Source organism: Petromyzon marinus, chromosome 41 (genome assembly GCF_048934315.1).
Source record: "Petromyzon marinus isolate PM22_M1 ecotype Great Lakes invasive population chromosome 41, UKy_Petmar_22M1.pri1.0, whole genome shotgun sequence".
Taxonomy (NCBI): Eukaryota; Metazoa; Chordata; class Hyperoartia; order Petromyzontiformes; family Petromyzontidae; genus Petromyzon; species Petromyzon marinus.
In genome coordinates, this window is record NC_133707.1 from 10,650,988 (window position 1) to 10,664,822 (window position 13,835).

General features: G+C 56.1%; 1 long non-coding RNA gene across 1 annotated transcript in view; it reads right to left on the bottom strand.

Moving 5' to 3' along the window:
* LOC142930562 (uncharacterized) overlaps nt 1-12,185 on the bottom strand; it is a 29,584-nt gene extending 17,399 nt beyond the window's left edge. Inside the window, exon 1 of the long non-coding RNA XR_012946523.1 lies at nt 11,570-12,185. This is a non-coding gene — a long non-coding RNA (uncharacterized LOC142930562). The remainder of the gene's footprint in view (nt 1-11,569) is intronic.
* Between the last annotated feature and the right edge of the window lie 1,650 nt (nt 12,186-13,835).

Consider the following 13,835-nt stretch of genomic DNA (forward strand, 5'->3'; position numbering starts at 1 on the left):
ATGGTGGTGGTGATGGTGGTGATGGTGGGGATGGTGATGATGGTGGTGATGGTGATGATGGTGGTGGTGATGGTGGTGATGGTGGTGGTGGTGTTGATGGTGGTGATGATGGTGGTGATGGTGGTGATGGTGATGATGGTGGTGGTGATGATGGTGATGGTGGTGATGGTGGTGATGGTGGTGGTGATGGTGGTGGTGGGGATGGTGATGGTGGTGGTGGGGATGGTGGTGATGGCAATGGTGATGGTGGGGATGGTGATGGTGGTGATGATGGTGGTGATGGAGGAGAAGGCTCGTGGAGGACGCCGCTTGCTGCTGTTGCTGCTTCGCTGCTTCGCTGCTGGGTTGTTGGAGGCAGTCGCCCCTCCAGCAACAACGGAGGGCAGCGGAGCGCCGGGTGGTTACAGTGCGGCAAGGTGGCACAGTCGTGGGTACAGCTGGTGGTGCATCTACCCGGTCATCTCAGTCGGTCTACCGGTGGCACCTGCTGGGTCTGTCCCGAGACCTCCTGCACCTAGCCTGGCACAGTAGGGGGTACAGGTGGTGGTGCATCTACCCGGTCATCTCCGTCGGTCAACCCGTGGCACCACCTGGGTCTCTCCCGAGACCTCCTGCACCTAGCCTGGCACAGTAGGGGGTACAGGTGGTGGTGCATCAACCCGGTCATCTCAGTCGGTCAACCGGTGGCACCACCTGGGTCTGTCCCGAGACCTCCTGCACCTAGCCTGGCACAGTCGTGGGTACAGGTGGTGGTGCATCTACCCGGTCATCTCAGTCGGTCAACCGGTGGCACCACCTGGGTCTGTCCCGAGACCTCCTGCACCTAGCCTGGCACAGTCGTGGGTACAGGTGGCGGTGCATCTACCCGGTCATCTCAGTCGGTCAACCCGTGGCACCTGCTGGGTCTGTCCCGAGACCTCCTGCACCTAGCCTGGCACAGTAGGGGGTACAGGTGGTGGTGCATCAACCCGGTCATCTCAGTCGGTCAACCCGTGGCACCACCTGGGTCTGTCCCGAGACCTCCTGCACCTAGCCTGGCACAGTCGTGGGTACAGGTGGTGGTGCATCTACCCGGTCATCTCAGTCGGTCAACCGGTGGCACCACCTGGGTCTGTCCCGAGACCTCCTGCACCTAGCCTGGCACAGTCGTGGGTACAGGTGGCGGTGCATCTACCCGGTCATCTCAGTCGGTCAACCCGTGGCACCTGCTGGGTCTGTCCCGAGACCTCCTGCACCTAGCCTGGCACAGTAGGGGGTACAGGTGGTGGTGCATCAACCCGGTCATCTCAGTCGGTCAACCCGTGGCACCACCTGGGTCTGTCCCGAGACCTCCTGCACCTAGCCTGGCACAGTAGGGGGTACAGCTGCTGGTGCATCAACCCGGTCATCTCAGTCGGTCAACCCGTGGCACCACCTGGGTCTGTCCCGAGACCCTCCTCCTGTCAGCGAGCCTTCGACACTCCACGTGGTAGCCTCAAAGTGCACCTAGCCTGGCACAGGCGCCGTGGTGACGCCACCATCACTGAGTGGAGAATGGTGCTGGGTGTTGGCGATTGGGTGGCGATGGGGCTGGCCACGACACGCGCTCTCCTCTCTCTCCGCTCTCTCCTCTCTCTCCGCTCTCTCCTCTCTCTCCGCTCTCTCCTCTCTCTCCTCTCTCTCCGCTCTCTCCTCTATCTCTCTCTTCGCTCTCTCCGCTCTCTCCTCTCTCTCCGCTCTCTCCTCTCTCTCCGCTCTCTCCTCTCTCTCCGCTATCTCTCTCTTCGCTCTCTCCGCTCTCTCCTCTCTCTCCGCTATCTCTCTCTTCGCCCTCTGTACCAGCGTGGACGGCACCCTCCACGTGTTCACCTTCTGAAGCGCTCGCTCGTCACCGTGGCGTGCGCGATGACCACCACCACAACCACCGCCACGTGACTTTTCTTTCGTGTTGTGCGCGGTGCTTTTAGCGCCACAGCGCGTGGATTTGTAGCGTTTATTTTCATTTGTGTTGCTGGTGACTTTGTGTATTTCATGTCGAAATCGCCTCCAGTGCTTTTGCTCCTGGCGGCAATAAAAGTTGTTTAAAAGTCAAGTCTCCTCTCTCCTCTCTCTCTCTCCGCTCTCTTCTCTCTCAGAGACGGGCGAGGGAGCAGCAGCAAGAGAGCCAGGATCCACAAGCGGGGAAGGCGGCAGGAACTGGCGCCAGCAACCATTGCCCCAAGCTCTGTGGCCCAATATTCGGAATGTATGGCCAACTCAAATTCAGAATGAGTGTTTGTGTGTGTGTGCGTTGAACTTCTTTCGCACCGTACGTAGCCCAGCCGCGATAATCGGAGGTGCGGGAGAGGGAAAACAAACTCAACAACCAAAAGCAGTTCTAAAGAAATGAGTTTTCAATCTGGGCGATGATTTATAAGTGCACGGCTCTCAGTGGCTTCCGAGTTTTGGAAGGAAGAGCGTTCCAGACGGCCGCAAAAGCGCGCGATGCGGCGACCACCGTCTTTGTTCGAAGGCAATAGCCAAAAGCCGCTGCTGCGAGGATGACCGCGTGATGGTTCATGCTCCTTGACAAGATCAGCGAGGTATCGTGGTTCATTTGTAGAGTACCTGGAGAGTGGAAACAATCCACGCGTGCGACAGCGTAACATTCCCCGTACAGGTAGAAATGAACCCCGCTTGTTGTACACCCTGGCAAGCTGGAGGACGGTGACCTTAGCGCCCACGTGCAGGAGGGAGTCTCACGGGTCCGCGTGTGATCCACCAACCCCGCCTGTCCCCCCCCCCCCCTCCCGCCCTACTGCCTGGACGGTGCCGCACCACCGGTCACGTGCAGCAGAGCCGCCAAACATCAAGCGGTCAGCAATAAACAGCATTGTCACAGATGTAATAGATCAAGAGTTGATGTTACTCTTGAATCGAAGGGAGGGGATGGGAGGAGGAGATGGCAAGAGACGCGAAGGGAGGGAATTCAAAAGTGGAGCAATGCGAGGGAAGAAGCAGAGAGACGTTGTGACCAGCAGTGTGGTGGTTGTGGTGTTGTGGTGGTTGTGGTGTTGTGGTGTTGTGACCGGCAGTGTGGTGGTTGTGGTGTTGTGACCGGCAGTGTGGTGGTTGTGGTGTTGTGGTGTGGTGGTTGTGGTGTTGTGACCTGCAGTGTGGTGGTTGTGGTGTTGTGGCCTGCAGTGTGGTGGTTGTGGTGTTGTGGCCTGCAGTGTGGTGGGTGTGGTGTTGTGACCTGCGGTGTGATGGTTGTAGTGGTTGTGGTGTGGTGGTTGTGGTGTTGTGACCTGCAGTGTGGTGGGTGTGGTGTTGTGGTGTTGTGGTGGTTGTGGTGTGGTGGTTGTGGTGTTGTGACCTGCAGTGTGGTGGTTGTGGCGTTGTGAGCTGCGGCGTGGCGCTGCTCCGTGTGTCTATTCCCAATTTATTTTCAGATCACATTTCAACATTCGGATGTTTTGACCGATACCAGTATCATCCAGAGCAAACCCCACACGCACGAACTCCACAGAGAGAGGTGCCCCGAGTCTTGAGTGTTACCACTGTGCCACCAGAGAATAAAGAGAGGAGGCACAACTCACGAGCAGTACGATTCACTTGACCTGGCTTCTTTAATTGACATCAATTTTCTACAACCAAAATCCGTACGCAATGTTTGAAGTCGCATTAATGAGGATTTCGCAAGAAATGATGAACGATGGGAGGCAACATCAGCCCGGCCGTTCCGCCGCCGCTGCCTCCCGCGATCCTGCCATGAGTTGATCCACCTGCCACGTGCAGGATGCTCATTTCATCGCTCCATCTCCTGACGACGCCCAGTGGCAGTGCCTACGCCGCTTGCTGCAGAGGTTCACGGTTGGAATCCTGCAGGCCAGCCTGGTTATTATTGCGGGCGTATTAACCGTAACAACACGTGCCGCCTGCTTTACAGTAGACGCCCACGATCCCATCGCGTCATTCAAAGCGAGTCGGCCATTGTTGTGCTCGTGTCGCGGTCCGAATTTTCCAAATTAAAAAATTACCCGCAGATTACTCGGTTGGGATTACGTATCGCAACATCGCCCCCCTAATGGCAGACCAATACCCGCTTTTCAGGCCAGGTGCTGAGTCACCTTATGCCCACAGGTAACAGCTGCCACTGCGGGTATCCTTTCAAAAACATTGTTGAGACGTGATGCAAGTCGCTTATCACGTGTAAAGCACTGGTGATGCACCGTGGCGTAGAAAGCTCTAGAAAAAAATCATGATTGGTGGAAACTCCATTTATCTAAAAATGGAATGCTTACCTTTTAGAAAAACCACCCGACTGCGATTGCGCGTTACTACTGGAAATTGCACGGGTGAATTCCAATTCAATTGCGGCAAAACTGTCACTGGAAGTGAGTCCGCGATGGAGCATGAATCGACGCAAGATGCTCAGGGCGTTCTGAGTCTCTGCGTTTGAGGGCAGGGGCAGAGCTTCATCCTTATCATCATCATCAGCATCATCACCATTATCGTCCTCGCCAGCATCTGGCTGCTCATCCCATTCACACTTTGGTTCCTTGCCTGCACACGCAGCGGCCAAGTGCTCAGCATCACAAAACTCCTCCGACGACTGCACGTCAGTGTCATCGTACTCTCTGAGCTCTTCAGCGATCGGGACGTTGGGCACCGGGACGTCGTGCGAGTCGCCCGTCGGCTCACCGCCGACCCCTGGGCCTGCTGGGCGAACGTGGACCGCGAGGTTTGGTGGTGGTGGTGGTGGAAGGAGGAAGACCAACTTGATGTTGGTCAGCTGGATATCGGTCTGACGGAGAGAGCCGCTGTCGAGCAAGAGGGCGATCTTGCGGTTGCTGTGCCGCAGCTCCCCGTCCCAGCTCAGCAGGTGCTCGTCCAAGACGGCCGCAGTCATCCAGGCACTGGCAGAGCTGCGGTAAAGCGCGGGCAGCTGGCTCAGGTCGTTCGAGGCGTTTCTCCGTTTCTCCGACTTCCCGAGCACCACGAGAGGCCGCTTCTCGCTGCGCGACGCGTTGACGCACTCCAGGACCGTGACTCGCTCCTTCGCCTTCTTACGGCCGTGGGGGGCCTCGGCCATCGTCGCGAGCCCTCGATCGACGAATCCGCGGGGAAAGAGCGCCGTTTCGTCGGCGGCGAAGACGTCGTCGGGCGGGAACTGCTGCAGCAGCTCCCGCAGGACGCTCGCTCGCCGCTGCTCAGCCGATTCCAGCACGGCATGCTGTGGCCGCCGCTGCCGCAGCTGCGGTGTCTCCGCGCGATCCCGTCTCAACGCGATGCTGTGCCGCGCTTTGAACCGATTGAACCAGCCGTCGGACGGCTCGAACTCTCGGCCAAGCTCAGCCGCGAGCTGGCGAGCCTTCTCCTTCATGACGGGCCCGCTGAGGCGAGCGCCTAGGGCCAACTTGTGCTGGAACCAGACGAAGAGAGCCTCGTCGATAGCCGCCTCCTTGCAGTTGCGCTTTCGCTTGCGGTCGGAATTGTAGGACGATGACCGGCGTAAAATCTCCTCTCGGTTCTGGAAAACGGGGAGACAGCGCGACATTCTAGAACGCTACAGCAGCTCGGCCGACTGCAACATCATCGCAAGCCATGGTCATATCCACTGCTGGATGAAGGGCTCCCTAAGCCGCTGCCATCTCCCACAAATTTGCCATGCGATATCCACCCAGAACCGGCACACAAGCCGATCTGTTTAACACGTACAGTAAAACCTTGCATTGCGAGCATCATTCGTTCCGGAAACGTGTTTGTAATCCAGAGCACTCCTATATCAAAGCACTCGTACATCAGTTGTGATCACGTGACGCTCGGCAGACAAAGTGTATACGTACTACTCGTATTGCAAGACCCTCGCTCGTTTATCAAATTAATATTTATTTACAACTTTTGCTCGTCTTGCAAAACACTCGCAGACCAAGTTACTCGCAATCCAAGGTTTTACTGTAGTAGGCTTTCGCGACCAATGTCATCCATAAGTTTTTTTTTCTGGGCTAGATCGCGTGAGTAACTAAATGTGCCGATCTCATCGCTCCGGCTCTCCTCCAGGACACGTTCCTTGGCTGCCACTCGCTCCACAAGCGCCAATACAAGCCCACTGACCCTTCTGAACACGTTTCAAACGAGTCCCTAATTTGCACGTGCTCTCTACTCCGTGCCATCGACCAAACAACGTGTTCGAGAAACATGATCCACAACGAAACGAATGGGACGAAAACACAAAACGCACAATCGCTGGGATGACTCTGAATTCGCGTTGTGAACCGGTAACCGTTTTCAGACTCGAATTCCGGCTATGAAAGGCGGCTACCGGTAACCGTTTCCAATGCGGTGTTAAGTAACGCACCAATTGGCTCTTGCGAGCAAACCGCACGGCGCCCCGAGGTCACCACGTGATTCATTTGCCCACGTGTCACAATTAAAAAACAAGGATGTGGTCTGTAATAGAGGACTTTGTGGGTTTTTTTTTGGGGGGGGGGGGGGGGGTGGATCACTTAACGATGTGTCGTTAAACCCGCCACCACCCGACGCAGCCAATTAGTGAGGGGTTTGTCACGTGAAGGTGCAGCACTGAAACTGTTCACGACACTGCCTGTGGAAGGGTCTCCACGCCCACTCGAGTTGGCCCTGGCGGGGTTTGGTCTACTCTTCCGTGTCACGACCAGACGTCTTGGAAGTGTAGGGGGGGGGGTGTGTGGGGGGTGTGTGGGGGAGTGTGTGGGGGGGTGTGTGGGGGAGTGTGTGGGGGGGTGTGTGGGGGTGTGTGTGGGGTGTGTGGGGGGGGGCTGTGGTGGGGGTGTGTGTGGTGGGGGGTGCCCACCACTTCACCCCACCACACGTGACCTGCCATGCCAACCAGTGCAGCACGACATCTCCCGGCGTTTCCGAGTTTGTAGAAACACTTTGGTTGGTTTGCTGCTGCTGCACGTACGGGGTAAACACCGCGCGTGGTAGACACCGCGCGTGGTAAACACCGCGCGGGGTAAACACCGTACGTGGTAGACGCCGCTTCTTCTTCTTGTTTGTCACGCAAGGTACCGGCAAATTCTCAAAAAGCAACCCCAGTTGATGAACGCCGCTTCTGCTGCTGCTACTTTCCGAGATGGACTTATACATCAACAACATCATGAACATCAATAACAACATCACCTTGAGGGTCCTGTTGACCACGCTCCGCGACACCCCGAAGTCTGCAGCCACACGCGACTGGTTGGGGTTCCCGTCCAGGGCCCTCAGCATCGCCATCTTGGTGGCGAATGAGACGGTGACGCGGCGCGGGGCCGACACGACACCACCACCACCACCAGCAGCACCATCATCGTCACCACCACCACCACCATCGCCACCACCAGCATTGTCACCACCACCATCACCATTGTCACCACCACCATCGCCGTCACCGGCCATCATCGATCCACTGCTGGATGAAGAGCTCTCACAGCACCACCAACAAATCCGTCGAGGTGCAGAAATCCACACCTGGCCACGATTCGGACCACCACCACCTACCCACCACCAACCCACCACCACCACCCCAACCCCCACCACCAACCCACCACCACCACCCCAACCCCCACCCCACCACCACCTACCCACCACCACCACCTACCCACCACCACCACCTACCCACCACCACCACCCCACCACCACCACCACCTACCCACCACGCAACGTTAACAGCGGCTCCGGGCCCGTGAGAACGCTGGGAGCGGTGGCGCTTTGGTTAGCGCACTGCGCTAAGGCCCGCGGCCAACATCGGCGGCGAGTGACACTTGAAGCGGTCTTGACCCTCCTCACCTTCACCTAACACGTCCTGACCCAATGGTGGTGGTGGTGAAGTGTGGTGAAGTATGGTCAAAGAACCCCCACGCATCGATTGGGCCTTCGTGCATTGGAGGAGGGAGGGGAGCTTTGTCGTTAAAATCAACATCCGGCTTCCACTGTCGAATCCAACCGAGGAATCGTCCCGGGAATCGATTCCCTACCGTACGCATCGCCAACACGGGAATGCGGGAATCGGTAAACTGTGGAATCGGTAAACTGTTGGATCGATATATCGATTATTCGCAAAGTGTCGCAGCTTTCGTTTCGCAGTGACGTCACGTTCCTGCTCCTCCCCCTCTGCTGGCCCCTCCTCCCCTTCTACCCCCCCTTCTCCCTCCTCCCCCCCTTCTCCCCCCTCCTCTCCACCTCCTTCCCCCTCTTCCCCCCTCCTCCCCTCCTCCCCCCCACACCTCCCCCCCTCCTCCCCACCTCAAAATATGAACTAAATAAGAGAGGAGGTTTTACCCTTTCTGGAAATAAAACAGGGGCCTGTAAAGATGTCCCAACACCAAATAGAAATCTTCTTGCAAGGAATCAAGTCTGCATCGACCACGCACAGTCCTGGTGGTGAACATGCAAACAAACAAGCGCTCAGATATTGAAATTGACAGACCTACATCAGAGACACTTCCTATGATCACTGTTACATTGTTTTTATAGATTTATTTTGGTGAGTTTGAAAACGTTTTGGTTTAGCCATGTTTGTTTGTTGTAGTGCAGAGTTAGCCTGATAACTTTAACCTACATTGTCTTATGGTTGTTATTGTTTGACTTGCATCCCACTGGGAATTTTGCACACAGCGTTGAAATGCGGTGTTTTTTCCGGAAGACTTTTGCTGTTTTTTTCCAGGATTTCTCTGTTGCGCGTAGTCACTTTAAGATGTTTCTTGTTCATGTTTTTGTTTTGTTGCGGTTGCACCCGAGTCAAGAGCCGCATGGCTCACAGGGTGACACCTAATACATGAAAACTGAAAAAGGACCTCGTCTCACAAGTGCCGGGCCAGTATCAGGTGGAACAGTCACAGCAAGATCGCTGCCTCCGAAACGTCGTGATTTAATTGTTTTATTTAATTTTCATTTTACCTACATGACTTTACCGAAAAAAAACAAAGTATGAAACCTTGCAGTCACGAAAGCTTCAAATCTGGAATGAATGTCGTGACATTATGGGTCACTACGACGCCTAGCGCCATCTACCGACAGAGAGGGAGGAGTTGTGTGAGTAGTGGCCCTCTCTGGCAGCAGAGTACAACGATGTCATGAAGAGCCCCCTAGGGGGCACGGTTCTGGTGGCTGGCAGAGCGGGGGCATCTGAGGACGGAGCAGCCTGGTTGGCTGGCAAGGGCACGTGACAGGACATGGTAAGGACGTGGACCAAAGGTGACAGGAGGGACACGTGGTGTATGGCCCAGAATCTTCTGGGGAGTTCCAGAAGGGGGCGTGGCCGAGGGCAGAGCCAGGCCACGCTGGGGGGTATAAAAGGGAGGTCCCGGGGTCCCATCGGGGCTGTCTGCTGGAATGGAACTCGTCGTGCTGCGTCTTCTCCTCGGTCTCCGCTCTTCGTGCTCGGCATCGTGGGTCAGGCAGTGTACCTGACCCGTTTATATAGTTACCCCGTGGTGGTTACCGGTTATGTAGTTACCCCGTGGTGGTTACCAGTTATGTAGTTACCCCGTGGTGGTTACCGGTTATGTAGTTACCCCTTTGTGGTTACCGGTTATGTAGTTACCCCATTGTGGTTACCGGTTATGTAGTTACCCCGTGGTGGTCGTAGAATGAACGTGTTGCCTCCTGAATTAGTGTGTCTCTAAAGTGATCTCACTACAAAAGTCTGAAAGAATAAGAAGAGGTTTTACCCTATCTGGCAATAACACAGGTGTCGTCAAGATGTTCAACCGCCAGATAGAAACCTTCTACAAGGAATCACGTCTGCAAGAACCACACGAAGCACGTGTTTGTTTTGCATGTTCACCACAAGTAACGCGTCTGGTTATTGCAGACTTGATTCCCGGTAAAAGGTTTCTGTTTGGTGTTTGAACATTTGGACACAACTCCTGCCTTATTGCCAGAAATGAGTAAAGCCTCTTCTTATTTTTCAAACTTGTGACACTGCTGAGCTTGAGGTCTGCCAATGTTTCCACATTAGTGTGCTGGCCTAAAATGTCGCCGCCTTCCCACATCTGTTCCGTCACCTAATACGCGATGGCCTTTTTTTAACACATCCCATCAGTCACATGGCCTCCTGGGAGCGCATGTGTTGTGACCGATAAGGTTGAGAATTGAAATGCGATGGGTAGAATGTTGGTGGTGTGTCTGGGAGAGGTTGGCGCACCGCGCTAAGAACCCTTCTCCCGCTCACGGCAAACACCAGTAGACGATTATCTGAACCGGTCTTGGGCCTCCCCTTTATCGATTCAGCCTCAAACGAGTACCTGGTGCGGTGTCTAAACATCGCCACAGGGGAGACAAAGGCGACCGGGCGTGGTGCTGGCCACCTATCCCTCGTGGGCCGTGCCGGCCTTCATAGGTGCTGCTCGCTAACATCACTTGCCCCAACAGTCTAGTTAAGGCTACGAGGGAGATCTTTGTCTTTGCTGCCCGGATCATCTTCAATCTTCCTTAGCAGTCCCACACAACAACTCTCCTTATCTAGGCGCACTGGGTTCACGTCGCCTGTTCAAGTTCCTCACTCGAGTTGACAACTCGATCCACGGTTCGGGCCCCAATGCGTCTCGTCGACTTCCCACGTTCCGAACACTCCTCCTCGCCCCCTGCGTTCACAATCCCGGCTGTCTCTGCCCCCTCTCCCCCTTGTGCCCAATCACCATTCCGTTCGTTCTGTCTCGCTTCTGCACCCCCCCCCCCCCCCTCTTATCCTGGAACAAACTTCCCCCGACACGTAAATCAGCATCACTGTCCATGTTTCGTTCTTAAAACACTCTGCCTTGCCCCATCATTAACATCAACTTCGCTAGCAACCCATCACACTCATCATGAACCACACATTGTCACTTTCATCGATTTACTTTACGCACCATCACCATCATCCCATTCACGTACCACCTACCAACCTTCTCATCAACTCACCTCATCACCCCCCGCTGTATGAACAACGCATTGACTTGTTCAGCCTCTTGCTTGGTGAAGGCGCTTTCACTAATGACAATAATAGGATCGTGGTGTGTGGACGTGACGAGGTGCCACCGCGTGTGTGAAGTGTGTGACGGTGTGTGTGTGTGACGGTGTGTGTGTGTGTGACGGTGTGTGTGTGTGACGGTGTGTGTGTGTGACGGTGTGTGTGTGTGTGACGGTGTGTGTGTGTGACGGCGTGTGTGTGTGACGGTGTGTGTGTGTGTGTGACGGTGCGTGTGTGTGAAGGCGTGTGTGTGTGACGGTGTGTGTGTGACGGTGTGTGTATGTGACGGTGTGTGTAACGGTGTGTGTGTGTGACGGTGTGTGTGTGTGACGGCGTGTGTGTGTGTGTGTGAAGGCGTGTGTGTGTGTGACGGTGTGTGTGTATGACGGCGTGTGTGTGTGTGACGGTGTGTGTGTGTGACGGCGTGTGTGTGTGTGTGACGGTGTGTGTGTGTGACGGTGTGTGTTGGAGACGCTGCTGCTGAGACTGGAGCGTGCCACTAAGAGGTGGGGCCTTACCATCAGCCCCACCAGAACTAAGCACCTGCCTGAGTATTTTGTACCATCGGACACTCCACCCCCACAACTCCCAATCGGTGATGGGGCAGTTGTGGAGAGAGTGGAGAGTTTCCCATACCTGGGCAGTGTGCTTATGACCGGCTCCAGTTTAACAGCAGAGGTCTCACTCCGAATCAGTCGAGCGGCAATATCTTTTTGATCGGTTGCGTAACGCTGTGTGGAAGCTACCTGGTCTTTCGCTCCGCACTAAGCTTCAGGTCTTCTCGGCCACGGTCATTCCCTCCCTTCTCTACGCTTGCGAAACGTGAACCCCCCTAATGGAACATCTTCGCCGGTTAGAAACATTTAGGCTGGCCTGCCTACGATCCATCCTGTGTTTAACCAGACTGGATTGTGTGAGGAGCTCACAAATCCTTGAAAGATCTGGGCAAGGCCCCATCGGTGAGCTCCTCCGGCGGGGAAGGCTGCGATGGCTGGGTCATGTAGCCCGCATGCCCAGCCACCGCATGCCGAAACAGCTTTTGTTCGGCCGGATTGAGGGGGCTAAGCGGGCGCGGCACGGGCTAGAGAAGAGATGGAGTGATGTGGTACAGGAGGACGTGGAGCTGAGTGGACTTGCCGATGACTGGTACCAGCGGTGTCAAGATCGGCCTCTGTAGAGGAGGCTCGTGAAGGACGCTACTGGGCAGTTGGAGGTAGTCGCCCTCCAACAACAACGGAGGGCGGAGGAGCGACGCTCAGAACAACGAGCGGAGCGCCTGGTGGCTAAAGCACAGCAAGTTGGCACAGTAGGGGGCACAGGTGGTGCATCAGCCAGTCATCTCAGTCAGTCGACCCGTGGCACCTGGGTCTGCCCCGTGACCTCCTGCCAGCGGGCGTTCGACACTCCACGTGGCCTCAAGGTGCACATGGCCTGGCACAAGCGTCGTGGTGACGTCACCGCCACTTAGTGGCGAATGGCGGTTGTTGTTGTTGTGTGTGTGTGACGGTGTGTGTGTGTGTGTGTGACGGTGTGTGGGTGTGTGTGTGTGGGAGACGGTGTGTGTGTGTGACAGTGTGTGTGTGTATGACGGTGTGTGTGTGTGTGACGGTGTGTGTGTGTATGACGGTGTGTGTGTGACGGTGTGTGTGTGTGACGGTGTGTGTGTGTGAAGGTGTGTGTGTGTGAAGGTGTGTGTGTGTGACAGTGTGTGTGTGTGTGACGGCGCGGGGAAGGGGATCCGGGGGGAGCAGCTGTGGAGAGGGTTCGAGTCCCACGCGCACAAGTCACAGGCTGGAGTTGAATCACGAGACGCTGATGCCATCGTCTGGTGAACGCAAACGAATTCGCAATTAGCGCGGGTTGTGACGCGCACGTCATTGCGTTCGAGAAGATTATCAGACTTGAGCTACGCTCTCAATCTCTATTATGGATATTGGTGGCAAAAGCCTACGCCTTGAACTCTCAACCCATTAATAGTCGTGAGTTTATCGTAAGCAAATTCAAATGTTAGAAGTGTGAACGTGTGCGTGCGCCCCTGAGATTGTTGTTGGTGCTGGAATCGTGGGCGCGCGTCACGGGCGCACTTCGCCATCCACCCCAGGACAAGCGGAGACGGCGGCAGCACGTGGCGACGAGGGAGCCGCTGACTCCGCGCGCTGCCGTGGAGATCCACGGGGAAGCAGAATGGAGATGAGGAGGACGACATCGAGACTGTTGGGAGGGCGGAGAGGGAGAGTCGGCCGAGTCGTCCCGTGCCGAGGGGGGGGGGGGGGTCCCTGTCAGGAGCCCCCCCCCCCCCCTTAGGCCGTTGCAGTCGTCAGCAACGCGGCTCCCCAGGTCCGGTGAGAGGAAGACGACGAGGAAGGAGACGAGGAAGGAGACGAGGGCAAGAGGTCCAGGGGAGTCGCGGCGGTGTTGGGTGGTGGAGGGGGGTGCTGGAGGGGGGTGCTGGAGGCCGCTAACCCAACGTCAGTGATGAATCTGCACATCGCTCTGCGAACACGCCCGTGGTTTGATGCTCACTGTTGGTTTGGCGTCCTGCGTCGAATCTGATTTTGTTTTAGAGCGGGCGTGCCGCTATCACGACGGAGACCAGAGGGTGAACCTGGGGGTAGAGGCCTCGAGAGGCGTCTCACGCCACCGCCGCTGAGAACGTCATTGACAAGAGAGCACGTGTCTCAACATTGGCGCTTCGCAGCCACCGCCTGCTTATAGGAGGACCCCCGTTATTGCTGAGAAGTTACCAACAGCGTCGAAGTGTGATCGGATAACCCCCGCAATCCGCACGGCGCGTGGCAGGGGGCGCTCATCCAGCAGCGGATTTGCCAAAATGGTTCCACGATCGTAGACTCGCAACAATTTGTGTCCATCCGCCACGGTGCGATTCGTCGTCGTCAAGGAT